Consider the following 23,006-nt stretch of genomic DNA (forward strand, 5'->3'; position numbering starts at 1 on the left):
AAGGAAGCTAGCCTCGGGCTCGAGCAGTCCCGAAATATTTTGGCGACGTTCGCGCTGTCTATCGACTGCGGCGATCTCGACGAGAGATACACGCGAGATAAATGTTCGACGGAAATCGAAGGCAGAGATCGCGGCGCGATATTAAATCGAATAAATCGCGTCGAGTGCCGTTCCCAGAAAGTATCTACGAAATTTATAACGCGCGTTGCCGATGGCTCCGCGCTCCCGATTTATGTGAGTTTTTTTAAACGTCAATTACCGTTTACGCGGACGTTCCTGAATTGGTCGAACCTCTGTCATAAAAAAAAAAAAAAAAAAATATAATCAAACGAATTCGTTTCTGTCGCGCGCGGGGCACGATATATATTGGACTCGGAATTTTTTAGCGGTGCAATCTGGAAACACCGAGAAAATGAAAAAGTTTTTTCCTACTGTGTATTTCATATTCTTAGATTGATTGGTTCCTCGCCCTCTCGGCGAGTCGTACTCCTTTTCTTTTTACGATCCGGTACTTTCTCAGCTCTGACGTAGCGTAAATTTTACGTAGCTTTCGGTAATATTCGAATAAGAATTGACTAGCGCTATTCGAATAGTAATATGTAGTTGAACGTGAAACGTTGGAATAGGAAATTACTCGAGTCCCTGCGATCGGTCTTCAGCGAAGACGAAGCGATCGTGGCTCGGAGCTAGTGGCAACGAACGGGAACCAATTAAAATCACTCGCAGCGACAACGCGATTAGCGTTAAGCTAAACGAACCCCGCTGCTTCGAGGATCGCGATCCGTCGTATTTAATCTCGTTCCTACTTACGGTAACCGGAGCACTTTTCAAGGCGCGTTCCTCGAAAGCGTTTCTATGCAGTTTAACATCGATACGATATCCGCTTAAAGGATACCGTCGCCTAACGAGCGTCGGTGTACGTATCGCCGGGATTTTCCCAGGAACGGATTGGTCTCTGTGGTGCGTTTAGGAAGAACTTTAACGTCGCATGAGAAATATCTCGTAACAATATTCGCGAGGAATCAAATTTCATCCATTAATAAAAAAATAAATTTTAACATATGTCATCGTATCTTCGCGGGAGTATTATGTCTATATCGATGAGGTTTTGAAGATTAAAATGAGCCCAAACATGAACCCATTCGAACCACTTTTAATTACACATTATTCTAATCGTTCCTAAAAAGAATCTAATCACGCGGAATTGAAAATAGTCGGAGTGATGCCGTGTTTGGACTCATTATTCTAGAGGAAACTTCGCTAATCTATCTATAATACCTCCATAAAGGTATAAAGAGAACTCTCTTCCCCATTAGTGGCTGATACGTCTTTGAAATACGTAATTAAGTAGCTTCCATTCTTAGAATGGAAGATCACCGTTGGCTTTGAAAAGGTTGCCTCGTAACTTACGTTTCCGAGCATTTTTATTCCTTTAAGCGGATATCGCAAGCTTGGAAAGTTTATAACCGGTTTTTAAAGACGTCCCGTCCTTCTTACAGCGGGAGATTTTGAATCCCTCGTACACGGGGTTTCTAAAGGTTTGTCCCGTGAACGAGACGCTGCCTCGCGATAGGAAGATCCACAATGAACGTTATTAATATAATTTCCCGGCTTTAATCGGGCGTTCCGTGGCCTCAGAGAATTCAATTTGGGTCCCGACTAAATAGGCACGCGTTCCCCGAGTGGGGGAGCAACGGTTATCGGATTACTTGACATTTTCCATTACCGGGCTGGTCGACTAGCAACGACTAAAGCTTATCATCTTGATTCGAAGGGTATCAGTTTTCCCTACCTCTCGAGGATTTAATCTTCTCCTGTTTTACCGGCACGTGTATACACGGCAACCCTGTGCGCGCGAATACACGGTGCGAGAGACACGTACAGCGACTCGAAATAACGAAGAAAGTTCATTAAACATTAAACCTTTGCACTCGAGAGGCGGCTCTCAGTCACCATTAGGTTTCACGCAGCAAATCTACATCTAATGTTTCTTTAGGTTTAATGTCTTCGGATCTCGAAGTGTCGATGAAATGATTGTCGGTGAGGTAAAGGTGACTTTATTCTCAAATCTAGAAGAAACATCTCGAGTTGCTGGTAGATACCAGAAAAAACGTCTCGAGTACAAAGGGTTAATATTGTCTGGGATACAATACAACTCATTCATGTCTGACCATTTCTCTCCAATTCTACTTACGGAGTTCGTTAACGCTTTGCACTCGAGAGGCGACTCTCAGTCACCATTAGGTTTCACGCAGCAAATCTACATCTAATGTTTGTTTAGGTTCAATTTCGTCGGAGCTTGAAGTGTCAATAAAATGATACGGTAACCTTATTCTCAAATCTAGATAGCTTAGAATTCATGGCAATAGAATGCTAAAAAACATCTAGAGTTGCTGGTAAATACCAGAAAAAAAGGCCTCGAGTGCAAAGGGTTAAACATATACACTATTCGATCTCGTTTACGAAATCCGACGAATCGTCGATAAGTGTCGCTTCTTATAATTCTCGTAATTCTGAACAAATTTCTTCCTCGCCACAGTCACGTGACGCTAATAGTTACACGAAGAAGTACCTCGCGACACTTATCGACGACTCGCAATAATCTCGGAAACGAGAACCGATAGGACGAATGTTTATAGGATCTTTTTCCATCGTTTCCAAACGCCGAATCAATTTCTACAGGCCACCTTGTGTATGACGCATCCTGTATCGCCCCAGGGGAAGAATTACGGGAAAAATGAACCCGGAGACGATGATTTTAGAGCGTTACGTATCCTTACGAAGGATAACTACGACGTGAAAGGATAGACTGGGCAAACAACGAGGTTAATTAACGCTTGGAATGACACACGGAATTCGCGCAACACGAAACTCGGAGAGGAAATTCTTGTAATGCCGTTGATCACGACGATACGACGCTACGGATCCGTGCCAAAACGCGTAGGATCCATCTTCTTCGAAGCTGGGAACGTTGCAAACGTTCCAGACGCAATTCCAGTCGGGTTATATATCGATGGCGATCGATTTACTAAATTACGGTAGCGAGTAGGCTCCACAAAGAGTTCTTTATTTTTCTATTAAGTTTCGAAGACATAAATAATCATCCTCCATTACGAACGACTGTTTAGATACAGACGTATAGATTAGTTTCTCATGATTTATTTACGTTATTACACAGATGAAATCACGAGAATCGTGCAGAATATTTTTTTCTTCTCCGGTAGGAAAGCAGAAATATTCATTGATGTAGTTGACATAAACATTCACTCTGGATGAACCATGTTCTTCCCGACCCACCCAGTAAACAGGCTAGAAGTCCTCGTACGGACTAATACATAAATGGAAAAGTGCAGGATTCCTTCCTCGAACGTGAGAACACATGTTAAGAACGACTGCAGTACGTACGTTTCATCGATAATGCATATCTCGCCCGATCTGTCGAGTCTTTCGACAAATATGCATGTATTTGCACGTGCAACGGTACGCGTGTGCGTGGCTATGCGCGCAGGAAGATGGGAACGTTGGAATGCGGAATAGTAGAGGCGACAGATCGATCCCAGAAACCGAATATTACTGTTTAGTCGATACAGCGATATATCGCGCGCGTCCGCGAAATTAATTCACGGCGATCGATGCGTGCGGCGGGATACGTTACTCTATTTGTCTATCGTTAACCGAAGTTTTCGATTAATGGCGGATGTTGTGTTAATTTAGCGGGCTAATTCCGGAGGGATTAGATGTACCTCACCCGTGTAAATAAAATTGTTTTAGTTGAGGTTGTCAGAATAATAGTAATAACATTATTGCGAGAATGATTGATGTGGTCGAGTAGAGAGGATGGTCGCTAAGCAACGCGCGAGATTGGGGGCGTTACACCTCGATATTTACAGGACCTCTGAACACCGACATCCTGCAACTATCGATATTTTTAAGGACCAGAGGGAAGAGAAAAGACCGAAACTTTCAGGTGGTATTTGTTTGTGGGAAAGTTGAAACGAGCGTGAATTTTTTTCGAAGTACAGCAAATGTCACGGAGGCCAGAGATCGTCGGGTTTCACCGAACGGTCGAGGATTCGCGAAAATCCATGGAACTCGAAAACAAAAGCAGCATCTCTGGTCCGTTTCGATCCGTCGTGTTTTGGACGGATTTGCGACGGATGTGTAGGTAAAGACGAGCGGACTAAGCTCCAATGTTGCACGACGAAGGTCCCGGGTACCTCGTATTACGTACACGAATTCGTTGGACCGGTCCTGGGAGCATCGTGGACAGTGCAAACGCTCCATGAAAATGTCGACGTATCCAAGAATGTAAATTCGAGCGAGACGATGCTTCCAAGGAGTAAAATCGATTCTCTGGAACTGTTCCTTTGGCGACGCTATATACCAATGGTCCCAGAAGAGGCTCGACCAAAGATCAAACGTGACCTTGCGCATTAGAGTAGCCAGGGATGCGCAGAATTCATTTTAACCGATTTCGAAAAGGAGGAGATTACTCAATTCAACATATATATATATATTTTTTTTTTCTGTAGTATAGCATAGTTCTTTAGTGAAAATAAAGTAAGTAATCGTAGTTGAAAAGCATGTTTTTGAAATAAAAAATGGATCTCGATTATAAGAAGCATATCTTTCGTTGCGTATTTACTGAACTGGGTAATGTCTGAGCCTTTTTGGAATTAAATTACATATTGAATACAATTTTTAATGTAATTACAATATGTAATATAAATATACACAAGAACCCGCAGAGAAATATACAGTCGGTCCCATAATTATTCGTACCCTCTATGTCTATCGAAGAAATTTGTTTAAATTAAATGGTAGGTTCGACGTTTACAAGTGTATGTTTGTATAATTATACACATGTATAAGGTCATTCATATACATATTTATAATAAAAAATTCACTTGGTAATATCGAAACTATTATTTAATTTAGTCAAACCTCTTCAATCGACATAAGGGGTATATGTATGGGATTGAATGTAGAGTACGAAAAAGAAACGACATATTCTCTCGAGATCGTCGGTCAGCTCGAACAACGACGAGGTATCCTAGCCCAAGGAAGAAACGTTTTTCGCGACGATGGCGGAAGCGTCGAGTGTAGCCGGCGGAACGACTACAAAAGACTTAAGAAGCTTTGGTAGAGCGGGCTCGAGATAAATAACGGTTATGACTGCGCATTGTCCTCCCTCCTCCTTTATTTGTTCGCCTCTCGAACGCCCGTGTTCTGGCATCGATGGCGATAGTAATACGCGTTTAAGTAGAAATTGATTCCGTCAGCCGCGAAAAATTGAAAAAACGAAGCCTCCCCTTTCAGGAGGAGTTTCTCGAGGCGTCTCGCGATCGGCAAAATCCGGCATTTCGAGGCTCGAACGCGATACTTTCGTGATCGAATCGGGAATCACCGCGAGAGAAGTCGCCCAGCCGTTTTCTGGATATCCAGCTTTGCGACGTACCGTCGCTAGGCATTACGAAGGATTCAGCTGCGTATGCGTTTCATTGGAAATGGGATTAGGGGACTCCCGGCTAATAACCGTGACGTAAACCGAAACGACGAGTTTCGACTCTATCTTTCGCGTTACGTGGCCAGCTCTGACGTCGACGTGACGTACGACTCGGGGCTACAATCGATACTCTTTCCGATCGACTCCTCGTAGGCAGGTCCAAGCAGATTTCCTATCTAGGTTCGAACAAAACGCTATGGTATTTAAGAAAAATGAACAAGTAAATAGAGCACCCTCTATGTCTATTATAAACATTTGACCAAAGTATATTTTAATAACTATTGATGATACGAAAACATTGTTTATATATAAATTGAAGATGCAATGGGCCCTATATTGTGGCGTAAACGAAATTTTGTTTAAATTATTAATTCAAAAGATATAGACGTACGAATGGAAGCATATAAGCAAACGTGAAGTAACGAAGAGAATTATAGAGGCAAATGCGATGTAACGCAAAGAAAACACTCTTATAATATCTTATAATATTCTAAATATTAAATAGTATTTAGACGCACCACAGTAGCTGCAATTAACGAACTAGTCATGTTTCAATCCACGTATAAAGAATAATGAAGTAAATAAACATGAAAAGAAAATGCAGCGGCAGGATCTAACGAATGTAATTTAAAGAACAAGCGCATTTCCCCGATAAATAAATTGTTATCGCGACGAGGAACGTCTCTGCGAGGAGAAACAAGTCCGTAGAGAGGAGAATGGCGACGAAGGAATGCGGACATTCGCGAAACAAGCGCAGGTCCTCATAGTGGCTCGGCGTATCTCGCTTGAGGGACCGTGCAAACGCGCTCTACTGCACACCACTCTGGGAAACTTTTTATCGGTGCCACGGCTCCTTAACCGTGGGACCGCCTCTTAAACGCGAAATCTCTGGGAAACTCGAAGAATCGTTATTTCTTTTTCGTCCGCCTCCGACGCCCCCTCCGAGCTCGGGACGCTCCGTCGTCAACGAGCGTCTACCGCGCGATTAAAGCTTCGATCGCTAACGCGAAGTTTTTGCAATCTAGTCGCGCGCAGACGCTCTTCCCTCTTTGTAACTTCTCCCGTCCTCATCTTCGCGGCGATCGCCGCCTTTGTTCCTGGTTTTTTGTTAGCGTAATTGGTAGGGACAGATCGTCCAGCGCGAGATAAAACAGACAAAACAGGGGAGGAAATTAACGGAGACGATTGCGTCACGGTAGTTTCCGGCGGGCGTCGAGCGTGTTACGATCCCGAGGAAAAGAAAGACGAGGGACACCGAAGTTCCCCATTTTTGCGTGGCAAAAATTCACATCTCATTCGTCGCAGCCGCGATGGGATCCCGACAATCGGACAACCGACGCGAACTTAAAACAGAACTTTGACATCGTGTACAGTCGGAATTCAATTAGGGCTCGGAGAGCACGCATCAGAACTCGATTAGAACTCCGCGTGGACTCGAGCAGATGTTGTGTAAACTTTAGAACTCGGGGTGCCTTTAACCCTCTGTTATACTATCGCGTCGAGGCGTTTGAAGGGGTGCCCGATAGATACGGAGCTTTTGTTCAAAATCTATTTTAGATTGATTTTAGTTTGGGCGAGTATCGGGGCGAGCCTTTCACGGGAAATATAGAGAAAATAATAGAAGATAACCGCAGCACTTTTTTGTTAAGAGGGTTCTCAGGAGGAGACGCTGTTTGCCAGCGGAGCAAGATAGATCGAGCTTTTACGATGCGGAACAAATCGAGATCCTATCGAGTAGACCTCAGCGACGCTCTTAGCGTGTTTAAGAAATAAATGAAGACACCTTCGGCCAACAGAAGGGTGGCACGTTTTAAAATGATCGAGAAGAGGGAGCAACTCGTTAGTATCGACTTTATCCAGTTCTCCCATCAGGAAGACGAAGAATCGACAGCATTCCCACCGCGCAATTTTATTTTACTACCAAGAAGAGAACGTCTCTACCATCTTCGGCATCGGTCACACCCTCCCCCAAGTTTCGCAACCTCCGCGGTCAAGGACCCAAAAGACTACGACCATCACCGCTCCAACGCTGCCACGATGCGTTTCGAGTTACGTCTGATCCAAAGATTCGGCTAATATTTGGCCAGGAAAATTGGAAACGAACCGAGGTCTGCGCGAAACGAACTTGGGAACGGTAGCGGTCCTGAGGGACGAGGAGGACGCGAGTCTGTCGCGATCGATGCGATTTTCCTGCTTAATTTAGTAGATGGAAGAACCGTGGAACGCTTGTCTCCCCCCCCCCCCCTCCCCCCGGTTCGACTCTTTGGCGTGGGTGCGAACTCGATGATGAAATCGGCGAGATCCACGGACGTCTCGCGAGACAATCAATTCTCCGCGAGAAGCCACGCGTTTCTCGACGCGTTGGAAATTGAAGTGCACGTTGATACGACGCTGACGTCTTGACTGAAAACAAAAAGGAATTAACGCGAACTCGGTTTTCCTGGCTGGCGAGAAGTTGGAAGACAGGAATAGATGGATAGACGGATGGGACGAGAGGTGGATAGGCATCTAAATAGATGGAGAGACGGCTATCTAGATGGATAGATTGATGAATGGATAGGCTGATACGCTGATAAATTGATGGTCGGATTGATAGACGCGTATCTAGATAGAGAGGCAGCCAGGTATTTAAAAGGATAGGTGGGTAGATAGGTATTCAGATAGAGACTTGATAGACAGGTATCTAGATAGTTGGATAGATACTATGTATATAGACAGAAGTATAAACGAGTCGTCGATAAGTGTCGCAGGACTCCATGACGGTTATCGATCGAAGGAAGTGAAATTCAAGGAAATTAATCCTTCGAACTATTCGAACACAAAAGAATTCTGCCCACAGAATTAAAATGAGAATTTAGTGCTCGAAGGGCTCAATATTTACCGATTGGTTGCCATAAAATTTCCCAACAGACCTGTCTTAACGAACCCACTAAAATTAAAACTAATTTCTACCAAAGACGAGAGCACAACAACTCCTTAACTTTTATTTTAGCGCACGAGCATAGAATCATCTCTTACTTAGCCGTAGCAATGAGTACCAGCGATCTATAAAGAGTTAAAGAGCTAATCGAACCACCTGCGTCGAGTTCTTGGGAGGGAGTCAGCCTCGCGACACTTATCGACACCCCGTCCAAAATGGAAATTCTGCAGACGTAATCCTTCCGAAAGCCATTCCTTCGAGGTTATTTTCGCGCTTCTGAATTCCTGACCGGAGCCTGTCTGCTTCCGTCAGGCGACGTCGCGGCGGCAGAATTCCGTCGCGACGACGCGCGGACGGTGCTGTCGGGTTCCTGGGATGACGGAGTCGGGGAATCCCGCGTATTCGCGCGTACGTTTCCGCTCCGAGCGCGAAGAGAAACGACGCAGTCGAGCCTCGACGAATCCACGGACCGATTAAACGGGTCTGTCGCGGGAAGAAGCGAACGCCACCAGGGAAATCATGTTGCGTCGTACGAAGCCTTGTAACTTATTCCCGACTGTTCTCGAGATTCCGTCGCAGACGTAGGCGAAGAGGCCCCCCGCGGCCAGCAGTTTGCGTCACCTCGAGATTTCCGACGCGAGGGAAAATCGCGCGTCGCCCTTGTACCCTGAATTCCCGCGCCTTAACGGATCTCGGGGGGGAAATGCACCAGGGATAATTGGAGCACTGGCTGACGGACGTTAACTCCGAAAGACTTCCTCCAATCGCGGGAGGCCCGTTTTCCCGAGCTATTCGTCGAGCGATTGCTCGGGGAAACGATGCCAATTTTGTGATTAAACTCGCGAGCCCTGAACGAGGTTCCCCTGAGGAATTTTAAGACGCGGCATAAGCGACAGGAAATAGGGAACAGGTGTGATTGGAAAGGTAAGGACTCTCTTGCTTTTAGAAGGATGGATGGGTATCAATTTAGGTTATTTCCTCGGTGTTGAGGTTTGGGAGTTTGTTTAAATTGGGGTACGTTACAGTTCTAAGGATCATAGTGGGAGTTTAAGTCATCACTTTGTTGTTTTCGAAATTTTTTAGAAAGTACAGCACCTCAAAGTTAATGATTTTCACATATCTTCGAGAACAAAATCAACCAATTCATTTAGGCCGATCGCACACGGCGCAGCTGATTTGAAATTAGTGTTGCAAACCGTTTGCGCTCTTTATTTTACCTACTCCGCTATCTTTGTTTAACCTAGATCCACCGCCGCATGCAACTATGTAGTTTCAGAGTGGTTTGAAACCGATCGGTTGGGCCCATGTGCGATCGGCCTTAGAAATAGTCTCAAAGATCACTAGACAACAAATATCAAGTGGACTCGTTATTACCATCCACTTTTTCCACCTTTTCATGCCTTCTCATAGCCGTACCACAGTTTCACCCCTCCACTAAGAACCTCTAAACACTCACGTATCCTTTGCCTGACGCTCAGCCCTCAGCCCTTCATCCCTTGGCTCGCAACGCGCCATACCAATGAAGAATGGCGCAGAAAGGGAGAAAGGCCGCGCTGGTCTCAATAGCTTCGTCAAATAAGTCGGGGAACCGCACGTCCCGCTTATATTGGACGCTCCGTTGTGCCGTCTATTGTGTCTGTATCACGAGCAGAATGCAAACTTTTGTCGCCGCGCGTTTCCATTTTGTCGTCGAGCGATTCCGTGGTAAGAATCAACCGCAACCTATTTCTGCCTTTCTTCCATGTTCCCGGCAACATCCACGGCGCGGGATTCGATGCCACGCATCCACCTTGGCTGGAGGATATTGCGAGTTGTATGGCTTTCGGGGGGAAATTCTGCAAGCTGACTCTAGCGCCGAATTGCTTTTCGAACTGGAACGTTGTCGCATAAATATTAGTATGGTACTGTTGACACCTCCAGAGAATGGACCTGGGAGGAACGCGGGCTATTGGTAGCGACCGGATTTTTTACTATAGAATCCTAGTGTTTAACTTGTTAGCAAGGGGGAAGGGAGGATTATTTTTCGATGCTTTGGAACCTTTAATTCAAGTTACTTCTGCCATTATTTATTTCATTTTTTCCTCGTTAGATTGTCTGTGAAGATCGTCTAATTCGCAATAAAAACACGAGCCCATTTAAAATCAATCTACAATCAAGGATAGGGTGTTCGAAACCGAATCGAAAATGCAAAATAAAGTTCTCGATACAAGCCTTCGCTCTTGATCGAGTACCGGCCAACATGTCTGACCATTAACTACCATTTCCCCTTGAGTTGCTGTTTATCAAAACTTGAATACTAACGTTGTCGCGGTAGGCAAGCTTCTAATTACTCGAAACTGATTAAAACGGATGCTTCCATGCCACTGTTAACCCTGGTAAACACCGGCGCAAGTAGAATCAATCAGCGCTAGACCGACACGCTCGCCACGTCGATTTTCTCCTCAACGAAGGGTCTTATCGAAAACTTTTGTTTTACATTTTCGATTCGTTTTTACCGCTGGAAGTCACTCGGAGTCGTGGCGTGTTCGTCCTCGCCCACCCCGAGCAAACAATGTCATCCATTGGTGGATGTAACGTCTCGTCCTACTTCGACTCCTTCCTGATACACAACGACCGAGTCACGCGTACACAGTTACGTCACAGCTCCGTTGTCTCAAGTCTGTTTACATTGTCGCGGAAATGCAGTCCACGGGCGGAGTCGAGAAGCGTTCTCCTTAGCTAGAGCAACTCAGCGGGTCCATTCTCGACGGTTCCGAATAGCACTCGGTTTGTTTACTCTCGAGCAACATTGCGCGCTGGCTGATCTACTCTTTGCATACAAATTGGTATATCAACCGATTCCCTGGCAGTCTATATACATTGGATTTTATTGCCACACCTGGGAATTTCAGGGATCGTACTTGTATTTTTCATAGCTTTTAATTGGAGGTTTTATGCATCGACATCGGGCGAGGGAGTAGATTACTCACGTCAGGGTCAGGCAAACGAGACGTGAAACTTGAACTCACCTGAAACAAACGAAATAATTTCATTTTTAGTTAAATCGACAGTGGAGCGATTGTTTGTAATGCTTGTTTGGGTAGTGGAATACTTTGTGCAATAATTGGATCGAGGTCAATTAAGATCAATTAAAGTCAACTGGTGATATTTAAGTAGCTTAACGTATCTGAAAGCATCAGTCTCAGGGGATACGAACTATAAATATTTCTACGTTGTTAAATAGTTCACTATTTACGCAAAATTTATTCAAACGGATTCATTCATCTCTATTAAAAAAACAAATCTGTAACCCAGTAGTTTCTCGGTTAGAAATTAACGTCTAAAGTCAATATTCTTGAAAACTTGAAAGAAGTCTAACTTTGAGATCCCATGTTTTTTTTAATTACATAGAAGCTACAAAAGTGATAACTTAAACCATCCCTAATCTCCTCTGAGCTATCATATACATACGTACGTCAATGTCATCGAAATCTGTGCAAGTTCGAGACGATTCAAACGCACGGACACCTCGAGGCAAATTAAACTGCATTCCCCAGCCGTTGGAAGAAACTCTTGTGACATCGTCTTCGGCTCGGATTGCGTATTACCCATAGGGGTGTGCGTAATAGCCCCGGTGGGAGCAGGGAAACTAACGTCATCAGTCTCCATCGGGACGGTTGCAAAAATAAACGGTAACAAAAATAAACAACGGCGTCGTCTGTCAGGACGCGACGCCTCGAGCAACGGTAATTACCATAAATTACAATAATTCGTTACGGCGGACCGTGGCGTTATTATAATGTTAAATCGGTCGGTGAATCGGACCGCCCACGCGTTCGCTTCTATGAACTCAGAGACCACGGGCCGGGAGGGAAGAGGCAGATTTCCAAAAGGCTCTCGATAACGTCGATCAAGGCAACGTCCATCGAACCGTGGACTTTCGAGGCGATCTCTTGGAATTCAGCCCGTCTATCGGACAGGTATCTGCATAAATCACCTTCACAATGAAAATAGTCGATCGTTCGTTTCTTTTTGGCGAACGATATCGCGTTACCGGCCACGAATGCGTTTAAGATACATAGTTGTTTCGAGATAGTCATGCGTTGAATACGCGAGGGGAAAAATTTCTTTTATGAATTCAAGGCTTTTCTAGTAGTTAACGCCAGGTTTGCGGGCCACGATCATTTTTACCCATTTCGAATTTCACGAGGAATAAAGGACCAAGCATAGATACAAACTACTTCGGTAATAGACACAAACGTGATCCAAAAATTGTTAGAAAGTCAAATAAAAACAAACGATGCAGCGAGGATATTCCAAGTCTCTGTAAATCATAAGGATTGAATTCTGAAATATATTCTACATGAAACTACCAAGGTACAGATAGTCTTCGATTGGAATTTTTCATTTTTGATTAATTTCCGGCGTCTATCACTCGAAATAATGGATAATAAATTGGAAAATAAAGGGGTCCCGGGATCGAAACGTGAAAATCGAACGGCCACGCGAGTCAGAGAGACGAGGGGCCGGGAAGTGACGAGGATAAATCTTCGCGTCGGCCATTCGAGGCTCGGGAATTGCAAGGGAACGCGTATAATCGAACTGCCAATGTCCCGTGCCCGGGAACGCGGACTCGATCAATTAAAATAACAATATGCTCAATGGACCGCTTTGCATATAAATTAAAGGGGACATTGTTCGCCTGTATCGGCACTTTTCGCGGTTACCACCCTTCCTCCGCGGCCCTCCGTCCGGAATCCCCTCGTTTCGAGGACTGTTACGCGTAGCGGAATCCGAACCGAGTCGGACATGTCGATCTGAATGGTAACGAGGGGAAGTTGAACGAAGAATAAAAAAAATAATTGGAGAAAAAAAGGGGTCCAGCCAAATTTATCCGAGTTTCGTCGACAGAACCGACCGTATATCCGCGGTTTAATGGCAAATTTTCTACGCGCGACCTTTTTCCCTCCATTGCTCGCTCGCCGAATTCTATTTTCGTTACATTTCCATAGTGTTCGTGTTTTGCGCGGACCTTTACGCGACATTGTTCCGAATCGATTTTATCGAGACTCTAGTTGACTGGTTTGAGAGGGGTGTGTGTGTGTGTGTGTGTGTGTGTGTGAAATTCAATGGAATTTTTGTGATTAGAATTGGATGGAGCGGACTGGTGCGCGGTCTCAATTCTTGCGTGAATATATACGAGTATATACGACTCGTACTTTGATGGAATGTATTATAGAATAGAAGTGAAATATTTTGGAAAATATTAGAAATATATTTTAGATGTATTCTAATAAATATTCGTATCCTCTACGACTTTCAAAGAAGTTCGACTAAATTAAACAACAGTTTCGATATTACCGAATGAATGTTTCGTTATAAATGTGTAAATGAACAAGCTTATACATGTACACGTATATTTATATATACATCAACAGATTTGTATAACAATAGATGCAGAGGGTGCCAATATTTATGGGACTGACTGTATGTTCGATTGTACCCGAGCTAGGGGGCCGGTAGGCCCCAACAGATCACTACCATTCAAAGTAACGTACAGTAAGAATTGAACGAATTTAAAGAACGAAGTGCATCGTCGCGAAAAATTGCGATTCGTGATGGGAACTCGTGAACAGGGACAGAAAACGCTTCCGTGGTACGGGGGTGTTAAATTTCAAGCTAGGCAAAGCATACATTGCCCGAAGAGCGATGAGCCAATTCTCGCCGGAAGATCGACTGTCCCCGTTGTTTTCCACGATTCGAGCAAACCACCTCCCCTACACTTATGGGTCCCTTCTTCCGGTTGTCTCTCTTCCTCGACGCCGATCTAACGCAAATAGAAGCGTCTCCCGTCTATCTCGTTAAAAGTTACAGCGACGCGCGGCTACCCTTCTCAGGTGACCATTACTCTTGCTTCTTAGTTGGTAATTAACGATCCGAGGTAGACAAGATTCTTAGCTAGCCACGGATTTGTTCGATCGAAATTGCAATTGTATAAGAAAGACTCTTACATGTACAGTATTCCTTTTGGTTGGTTGTCGTTTCAACGAATGAGAAAGTGTATTTTAGATTTTTGACACAATTCTCTCCTGTAGCTATCGATTACGCGAAGTTATCAAGCTTAATTGCCGTTTAATTGCTCTCGAAAATCGAAAAAGCGACGGTGACGTTCGACGATTAATTCGCGCAGCGGGCATAATCGGTAACATTTTGAGGTTTGGCGACACGCGAGTTTCGCATAATCCGTCGCGTTGAATCTGTCGAATTTAGCGGGAACGTAAACAACAATACTGATTGTGCGTGGATTATGGTACGCAACTAACGGTAATTTGATATTTCGAGAAATTAATTACTATGGCAGATTTCCATTTGTATCGCGTTACACCATTAACTTTATTGCGATCATTTAACAAGAAATTGATTTCGTTTCTTGCATCGATAATTAATGCGCGATATGTGGATGTAACGTACAGAGTGATTAAAATTGTCATTTGCCAGACTACGTAGGATTTATTGCACTTATGCATTTGTGACATTCAATGATATAGAAAACATGCATAGAATATGCATAACGTATATTGAATATATTCTACAATTATAATAATGACATTATTATCTCACTTTGTATAAGTGCATATACTTTGTAGTCATGTTCAGCATGTGTTTATCGCATTACTTTACATCACAAATGCATAAAATGCGTAGTCTGATCAGAACATAGTTATACTTAGTGCCTCACTGAATGTTTGGAGCCCAGGATAAATTTCCGACGGTCCCTAAAAGCGACCTCGAGGCGGTCCATGGACGGTCGACTCTTCGTCTCGTGATCTGTCCCCGTCGACTCGTGGCTTTCCACTTTTTCCTCTGGGGAGTCTCTATCGGGGAATTTCCGCGAAACTGGCGGAAAACTTTGATCGAAAAAAGTCCCGCTGGGAGAAGCGCGGACGACTCTTCTCGTCGAGTTTTGAGCCGAGCGAGAGCCCGTGGCGTCGCTATATTTCTTTTCCAAGTTCGCATACTTCCAACGCCGAAACGTCGTTCCGTTTTTAAGCCGGGCGCGTGGATTATATCGAGCAGTCGCGATCCACCCTGTTTCTCGATCGCCGAATTGGAGAATTTTCCGGCGTAGTTGGCGCAAGCTGGTCCGCGTACCTGGTACCGTTGGCGCTGGTTCATAAATATCGATCTAGCCTCCAAGTCGACACACTCGCGCTCCTGCAGCGGCGTTATTAAAATTTCGGCCAACCTTGGAGTCTTTTAACGGAAAACGGTATTCGAGGATCCGACTGGCTTCAATTCTTACGCAATTACGGCGGAGATCTTTCGAGATAAACTTTATGAGATCCTCGGCGACGGGAATGTACGTTTCACCGATTGATGTTTGAAAGGGTGCCAAGTATTTTAAAGAATGATAGCTCGATATAGAGCGTAAAATGGAACTTGAATGTGGTACGAGTAAGTGAAGTAAAAGCGAAAGTATTTGTTCAATAGGTGTAAACGTAAGCAAGTATTTTAACCCTAATATTAAATTCTTCGGACGAATTTTTAAAAAGGATCACCTTATCGAGAATGACAAAAATTAGAATTTCTAGCAAAAATAGCCCGCAGTCGAAGAATCGACGATCGATATTTCACTCTGCCAGTGAAATTTGGATCGAGCAATTCATGAATTTAAAAATGAACCTGTTCGAGATAAAAATTGCGACTTTCTCTGCTTTCGAGTCGAACAGCGCTCGACTTTGTCGCTCGAGAGTTACCGCGAATCGGTTCGTCGGCGACGCTCCATTTACATTCGGCGGTTCCCTTGTTAATCAAGCGTCATTTTATACGCCGTAATAAAAAATGTCTCCGTTCGTCCTTGACGTAACGAACAATCGGCGGGAGATCGACGTCGTCAGGGAAAAATCGCGGAGATCCGTCGCATATATAAAAGCCACTTCGTTCGTTTCCTAACGAACCAGCCGATTCCGGCAATCCGCGGAATCCCGACGGGCTCGCGCGAATTCGATGAGAATCAATCTGCCGCGAGTTGGAATTCTCTCTAGCCAGGAAAGAATCGTCCAATCTATTTGCCCACTTTGTCCCCTACAATAGTTTTCGCGTTATTCAACGCGCACGGATCTCTCGGGCGACAAATCGATCATCTTTCGGCCAAACGTCAGGGATTTTTACGATATGTAAAGGATTTATATGGAATAGATATATTGTAGTTCATGGGAAATTAGGGAAATCTTTAAGCGATCATTTTTTAAGGTTAGCGACTATTTAAAAAATACAAGCTCTGGGGTTTAAACTTTTATGAAGGGTGGTTGTACAAAGGAATTTTTTCATTCAGAAGTATTGAATGGACAGGAAGAACAAAAGATTTTAGTCCTCGTGTAAAAAATTTCTCTGCAAAATTAGCCTTCACCAAAGTCAATGAAAATTGCAAACGTCCAGAGGTATCGTTTCCTGAACGATTCCAAAACAACACAAACGATGTCTTGAATCCTGCACTAATTTCTCATAAACTACGAGATACATACTCCAGTATCACCGAAATAACTTTCACCAGGGTAGAAAAGTCACGACACATTCAAACCTGAATATCCCACGTTACGAAACAATTCGATTTAAAATATCATCGCAAACGTGGTCTTTCCAAGTTCCATAGTCTCGGCAACGTTAAAAATGTGTTTCATTCGAGAACTAAGGAAGAATTAGGTCGAGCAGCAGTTGCCAGAAGGAGACGTCGGGTGCGAAGTCGGCGACCATTCATCGCGAACGGTCAAAGAAAGCGCAGAATGGTTGGTCAGGGTGGTAGACGCGTGGCCATGGTCAGTGTGCCGCGTTCGTCGCATACGCGGAGCAGGTCGCCTCGAAGATGAGGCCAGGAGCCGCGCTGGCGGATCGCCAACCACCTTCCGGGAAATCTCTTTAATGGAGAACAGCCTGACTGGTTGGCTCGGCTCTCGCTTCCTTCCTCACCAATCATCCACGCGCGCCGCTCCATTTTCCCCAGCGCCTAATCATTTATTGAAGCCCGACAGGATCGAACGAACGCGATACGCGATATTCGACACGTCGAGGGAACAAGTGAATGGTAGCACCTCGACCCGTGACTTATTCACCCGCAGTTCCTCTGCAGCCGTCGATAAATCCTCGACGCTACCGTTCGCACTTGGAAAGAACTGTCCTGGAAGGAACGCACGCACCAAGCAGAATTTTTACGCTGTCCAGGTAGAAAGACGTGGATTATTTTTAACGCGTTCATCCTGACAGTGACAGCGCTTTCCGGTATAAGTAATGACAAAAATAACCAGACATCAATTATTCTTTTACCACCGAAATAAATGTCACAGCCCTTTTATTACACGACAGAGCATGATTCCATCTGTATAAATTACACTCCAGAGATCTGACGTTATTAAATTCCATACCAAACAGCGACATATAAAAATGAAGTATGCATCGAGTATACAGCCCGAGGACACACACCTAGATAAACACAAAGCGCGAGCGCCTCGGGTAGCCGGTTTGTTTAGCCAGGAAAAATTTCATGATTCTTCCGCGATCGACTTAAAAATTCGAATTACTCGATACATCGGTCGATTAACGAATCAATTTATTAGCGTGCAACAATTTCGTTAAACATATCGGATGACCCAATAAATCTCGATAGTCGCGGGCCATCTCATTGCCTACGGAAATTGAATGAAAAATTCAACGGGCAGTGCACCGCGTTCTGGAACATCGCGGAAACAGTCGAAGCTCCGAACGTAGCTGGTTGCGTAAATTATTCACCAGAGTCGAATCCGCCAATAATTACATTTGGATGCCTCGCGGCGTGCGTACGGGTCGTTTGATTCGAAGCGAAGATCCGCGAGCGATGGGCGAAACTCTTGCTCGTATAACGATCGCTGCAGCGATGAATAAAAGACGAATTTTGTATCGGTCGTACAGAATTGTAGGAAATTTTATTCCTAACGAAGGATACGAATTCCAGATTTATTCGCGGGAATAAAAAGGAACGGGTCCCACTGGACGTCGCTTCCTTCGGGCTGAGGGATCCATTTGTTTTTATTCTTACGGATAAATCTGGAATTTTTATCATTCGTTCGGGGACGAAGCTCGATTCAGAATTGAAATTGATGTTACGGGAATTATTCGGTGTTAGAAATGTAGTTTTAGGGTTTTATAGACTGTTATTAAGTAGAAGATAAAACTAGGTAAAGCGAGACATAAAAATGCGTTGCTAGGCAGAGACAGGTAACAATTTCCTTCTCTTCTCAGCTGTAGCACGAGGCGTGCCACACTCTAGCACTGAAATCACGGCACATACCTTCCATTAATCCCTCATTATAACGGTAAAAATGCCCCTTCTCGACTTCTGTTCGCGAAGAGTAACGAGGAATGATTAAAAATAAAATTAGCCAGACGAAAAATCTTTAGACGCCTGCTGATCCACCAATTACGCGAAGGGAGAATCCGGCTCGTAACTCGTCGGGGCTGCGGGAGTCAGAATTTTGACGGTGTCTTTCCGGCGAAGTTCGTTACGTTAACGCAACTTCGGTCCGGAAGTTCGCCGAAGTGAAATTGGACGAAATTCGACGACACGTTGAGTCGATATAACGAGCGGAGGCTCGTCCGACGCGAACAAAGCCGAGCTGCCTAATCGACGATCTCTTCGCGGAAACTTGGCGGAATTCCGCGCAGCGTTCCCGCGACCCGTGATCACCGCTGAACCGCGTTCCAGCCATCGCTTGAAATAACACATTCCCGTAATGGATTGCGTCGGAATTGAGTTGGGACGGTCTCTTTGCACAGCGAGATGTTTCCGGTCGCGTAATCTCCCCGTATAATCAACGCTCCGCGTTGTCTCCTCGTCCCTTCGTGGACTCGTTTCACAGCATTGTCTAGCCGTGGTGTTCCATCTAATTTCGCCCTGGCGACGTTTGCCTCGCGACGACCGATCCTCTCGAGACGGGTAAATTGGCCGATTCTTTAGTTTTTCGCGATAGGCGACGTCCCACTTAATTTAAATGTCGTTGCTACACCTTTCTTCCGAGGTATGTATTTATGGCGAATAGGGGAATGGGTGACAACAGGACTTTGAAACGACTATTTCTACCGTACTACTTTCTTAAATGTCTCATAAATCTCTCCAAGCTCAGGGTAAACAGTTCCGAGTAGTAGGGATACCATGTGTCTCTTAGACAGGGACCTCTCGCGGTTCTTAGACAGGGTCCACCGTAATTAAAAATAGTCCGAACATAGTCGCGTTTGTACTCATTTTTCTCGGGAAAACCTCATCAACAAATCCAACCCATTTGTAGTACTTTCACGAAGACATAACGAAAAATATAAATATAGCTAACGCACCAATACTCTTCAAAGTTCGTCCAGCACTGCTCCAGCCGAAGAAACGTTAACAGTGGTGGGGAGCTTTCAATTCGAGCAAAACATGTTATCGATATTCAAGACATTACTGTACAAAGAGTCTCCCAGCAAACTACAGCGCGCTCTTGTATAGATTGACGTGGAATCGGGTGGAAGCTGCCTCGCGACAGGGCCGAAACAAACGAGCCGCAATTTATCAAAGTTTCCCGCGCAGCCTGGGCAAAACTCGATCCCCGCGACGGGAAAACTTAAACCTGGCTGCCCGTCACGGTGTATCGAGTAATTAGTTTCCGTGAGTGCGCGGAAGCCGCGCCTTCTTCGCGCGTCTCGACTCGAATACCGCCGATTAATTAATCCCGAATTCGCTGCTTCCTTGTCTGGAAGCGATTGACGGCCGGGTCGAAACCGTTCGCGAGAACACGTCGTTATTTATCCGAGTCAAGGATTAGAAACAGCGATGCGGCTGGGTTTCGTCATCTTACGCGATCTGTTTTCTTTAAAACCTTTCCGGAAGCGTAAGCGCGACAGTCCCTCAATATATGGACGGATTTCTCCCTCGATATAGCGGTACACAACGCTAGGTAACTGTAGCTGTTAGTTTTGGTGACTTGGTGATTGGCGAAGCGAGTCAAAGTGTTACAGTGAGGTGATCAGGAATGAAAATAGAAATTTCTATATTTTTCCATATATTTTTCATCGAGTGCTATAAAGAGAAGCTTTCTCGATGAAAATGAGCCCAAACTCTGCTCTGACAATTTTTAATGTTGCATTAAAAAAAAGAATATTCAGTTACGTATAATTAAAAATGCTCCGAATGGAGCCGTGTTTGGACTCCTTTTAATCAGACGAGTCTCACAAACAAATTCATGATACTCTCGTTTCGATATCACGAGGAATAAACTAACTTTAATTTTCATTAGGGACTCGTGACACTCAGCTGTAGATTAAAGTAAATAAACGCTAATCTCTGGAATACAATTGCTATCCTCCTTCGGTATAACAACGCCAACAGCCCTGACAAGCGGCGTTATATCGAGGGAACGTCGTAACGACGCAGGCTTTGTGCAATAAAGGCGTCAGGCGAAATAAATAAGTTACGGGCACGCGAAACACTCGAGGTTCCGCTTGAGGGAGACTTCCGAAAAATTAAATCAACGCGGTAATTCCATCGCAACCCCCTTTCGTTCTCGACGGGGAAACTACGCGATACCGCGGAACCAGGTGAAACTATGAAAACTCGCGTCGCGCTGGCTTCTCCTCTGTAACGTGAGCTATTTGCTCAGTTGATTAATTAATTGCATGGTTCAGAGGGTCTTCACCCGACCGTGCACGTTCTTTTATAAAATTAAAAATCGTGTATTATGTTCGCCATGAAGCAGACTAATCCGACTCGTCTGAGAGAGCTCACTCTAAACAATAAATAATCGTTCCATAAATATTCATACCCTTTACATCTGCTGAAGAAATTTGTCTAAATTAAATGACAGGTTCGATGTCTCCAAATAAATGTTTCGTTACAAATATGTACACAAATGAACTTTACACTTGAATATATTTATAACGAGAAATTTGTTTGGAAACATCAAATCTATCGTTTAATTTAGACAATCTTCGATAGATATAGAGAGTACGAATACTTGTGAGACTGTATATATGACTGTATATAGATTCTGCAAAGAATTCATTGAATTTATTGCCCATTTACTTTCGCTTGAAACACAAAATACTTGCTAGAATAGAGAAAGTATCCTCGGTAGTCCTTCCAATGACCTAACAAAGACCAAAAGCCCCAATTTAGCGATACAGGAGCACAGGAGCCTTAACCGCTGGCTGGGTACCACGAGGGGCGGTAAAGTAAAAGTCACAGAAGAGTGTATCGAGGATCGTAACGTGGCCGCAGATTGCCGGACAAATCGTCGAGGAGTGAACGAAGCTGACGAACGTTTGAAAGTTCGTGGCAGATTGCGAACGGGGGTGGCGCAGGAGCGCGCAGGATGGAGGGAAGCGAATGGTCATTCGACGAGTCGTAAAGATTATGGGTGGGAATGGGTGTCGGAAGGTGTCGGCGGGGTACGGTATGGAAGAGGGTACAATAAAGAGGAAAGACGTACGAGTGGGCGTGCTTCGATCGGAGATTATCGAGTAGTTTGGGTCTCCCGAGACGCGTCGTCGACGAGTTTAGCAGACGATAGCTGTACGTGTCGGCTCTCGAGTTTTACGATCCTCCCGTCCCGACACCTCCCCCTTTGGTCGTTCACGGATTTGCAAGTTACAATTTCGACGGCCTGTTTCACGCCCGTTTTAGGCTCTTGGAGTCTCTGGATCGTTCGCCGTTTACGAGCCTTATCGCCCCGAAGAGTCTCGAGCCCTGTAGAATTTATTCGACGTGCCTAATTCCAGTCTCGATCTTCTTAATACTCGATCAGGCTTGCTTAACGAATTTTTGAATTAAAGGGTTATAGACTTGGGGTACTTTATTAGGGAAGTGTAGAATTGGAGTATTTTTCGATCGAGAAATTTCAGAATTAGAGCATTTCGGCCCTGAAGCTTAGACGATGAAACCATAGTGCACAGAATGCTATAGAAGATGAGCAGAGACGCAAGCTCTATCTAAGCACTGGTACACAAAAAAAAAAAAAAAAAAAAAATTAGACAAATATAATATACAACACATAATCGATGAAAGCAAGGTACACACAACGAAACAAAAATAATGGTAACGTGGTAAATATTTAAGGAAACATAGAAAAATGGAACCACAATTGCTTTACGATGTCGGGTCTAATTAAAGAAATTCTTGTGGTATTAGTTGCTTGAATACCGTCTAAGTGAATTAACGAAATGGTCCCGGCGTGTAATCTCGGCCCTCTGTCGAGGGTAAGTAAGCGACGCAGGTTTCCAAAGGACCTTTGTCCTTACAACTTGTTTTGCGCGTTCGGTCGCAGTGGGCAAAGTCGGCGTTGCGGCGCCGTCGACAACTGCATTTCCATATATAAACGAAAGGATTCGTTGGAGGGTCTGTCGGGTTTCTGGCGTCGCGCCAACGCGGCCGTGCCTCCTGGCTACTACTCTATTCGCGCAGCCAGCGAGTGGATAGTCGACTAGGTAGTCAGCAGTTGGTTACAGTTCCTCTCTTCTCTGGTACGCTGCGTTACGCCGGCCAGGATCGGCGTGTTACCGCACCTGTGACTCGTCTCTGCTTTTTCTTTGAAATTAATTTTA

At 44.6% G+C, this 23,006-nt stretch overlaps 1 protein-coding gene and 1 long non-coding RNA gene across 4 annotated transcripts in view; both read right to left on the bottom strand.

Moving 5' to 3' along the window:
- The window catches only part of LOC128890808 (cysteine-rich motor neuron 1 protein), a 244,239-nt gene that overhangs the window by 43,289 nt on the left and 177,944 nt on the right, over positions 1-23,006 (bottom strand). The window lies entirely within an intron of this gene.
- Positions 9,519-23,006, bottom strand: part of LOC128890843 (uncharacterized) — a 109,911-nt gene continuing 96,423 nt past the window's right edge. The window contains exon 3 of one of the 2 annotated variants that reach the window (XR_008460689.1): positions 9,519-10,297. This is a non-coding gene — a long non-coding RNA (uncharacterized LOC128890843). Of the gene's footprint in view, positions 10,298-11,419; positions 11,435-23,006 lie in introns of those variants that run through there. The other variant, XR_008460691.1, reaches the window with a different exon arrangement.

This window comes from Hylaeus anthracinus, unplaced genomic scaffold (genome assembly GCF_026225885.1).
Source record: "Hylaeus anthracinus isolate JK02 unplaced genomic scaffold, UHH_iyHylAnth1.0_haploid 12001, whole genome shotgun sequence".
NCBI lineage: Eukaryota > Metazoa > Arthropoda > Insecta > Hymenoptera > Colletidae > Hylaeus > Hylaeus anthracinus.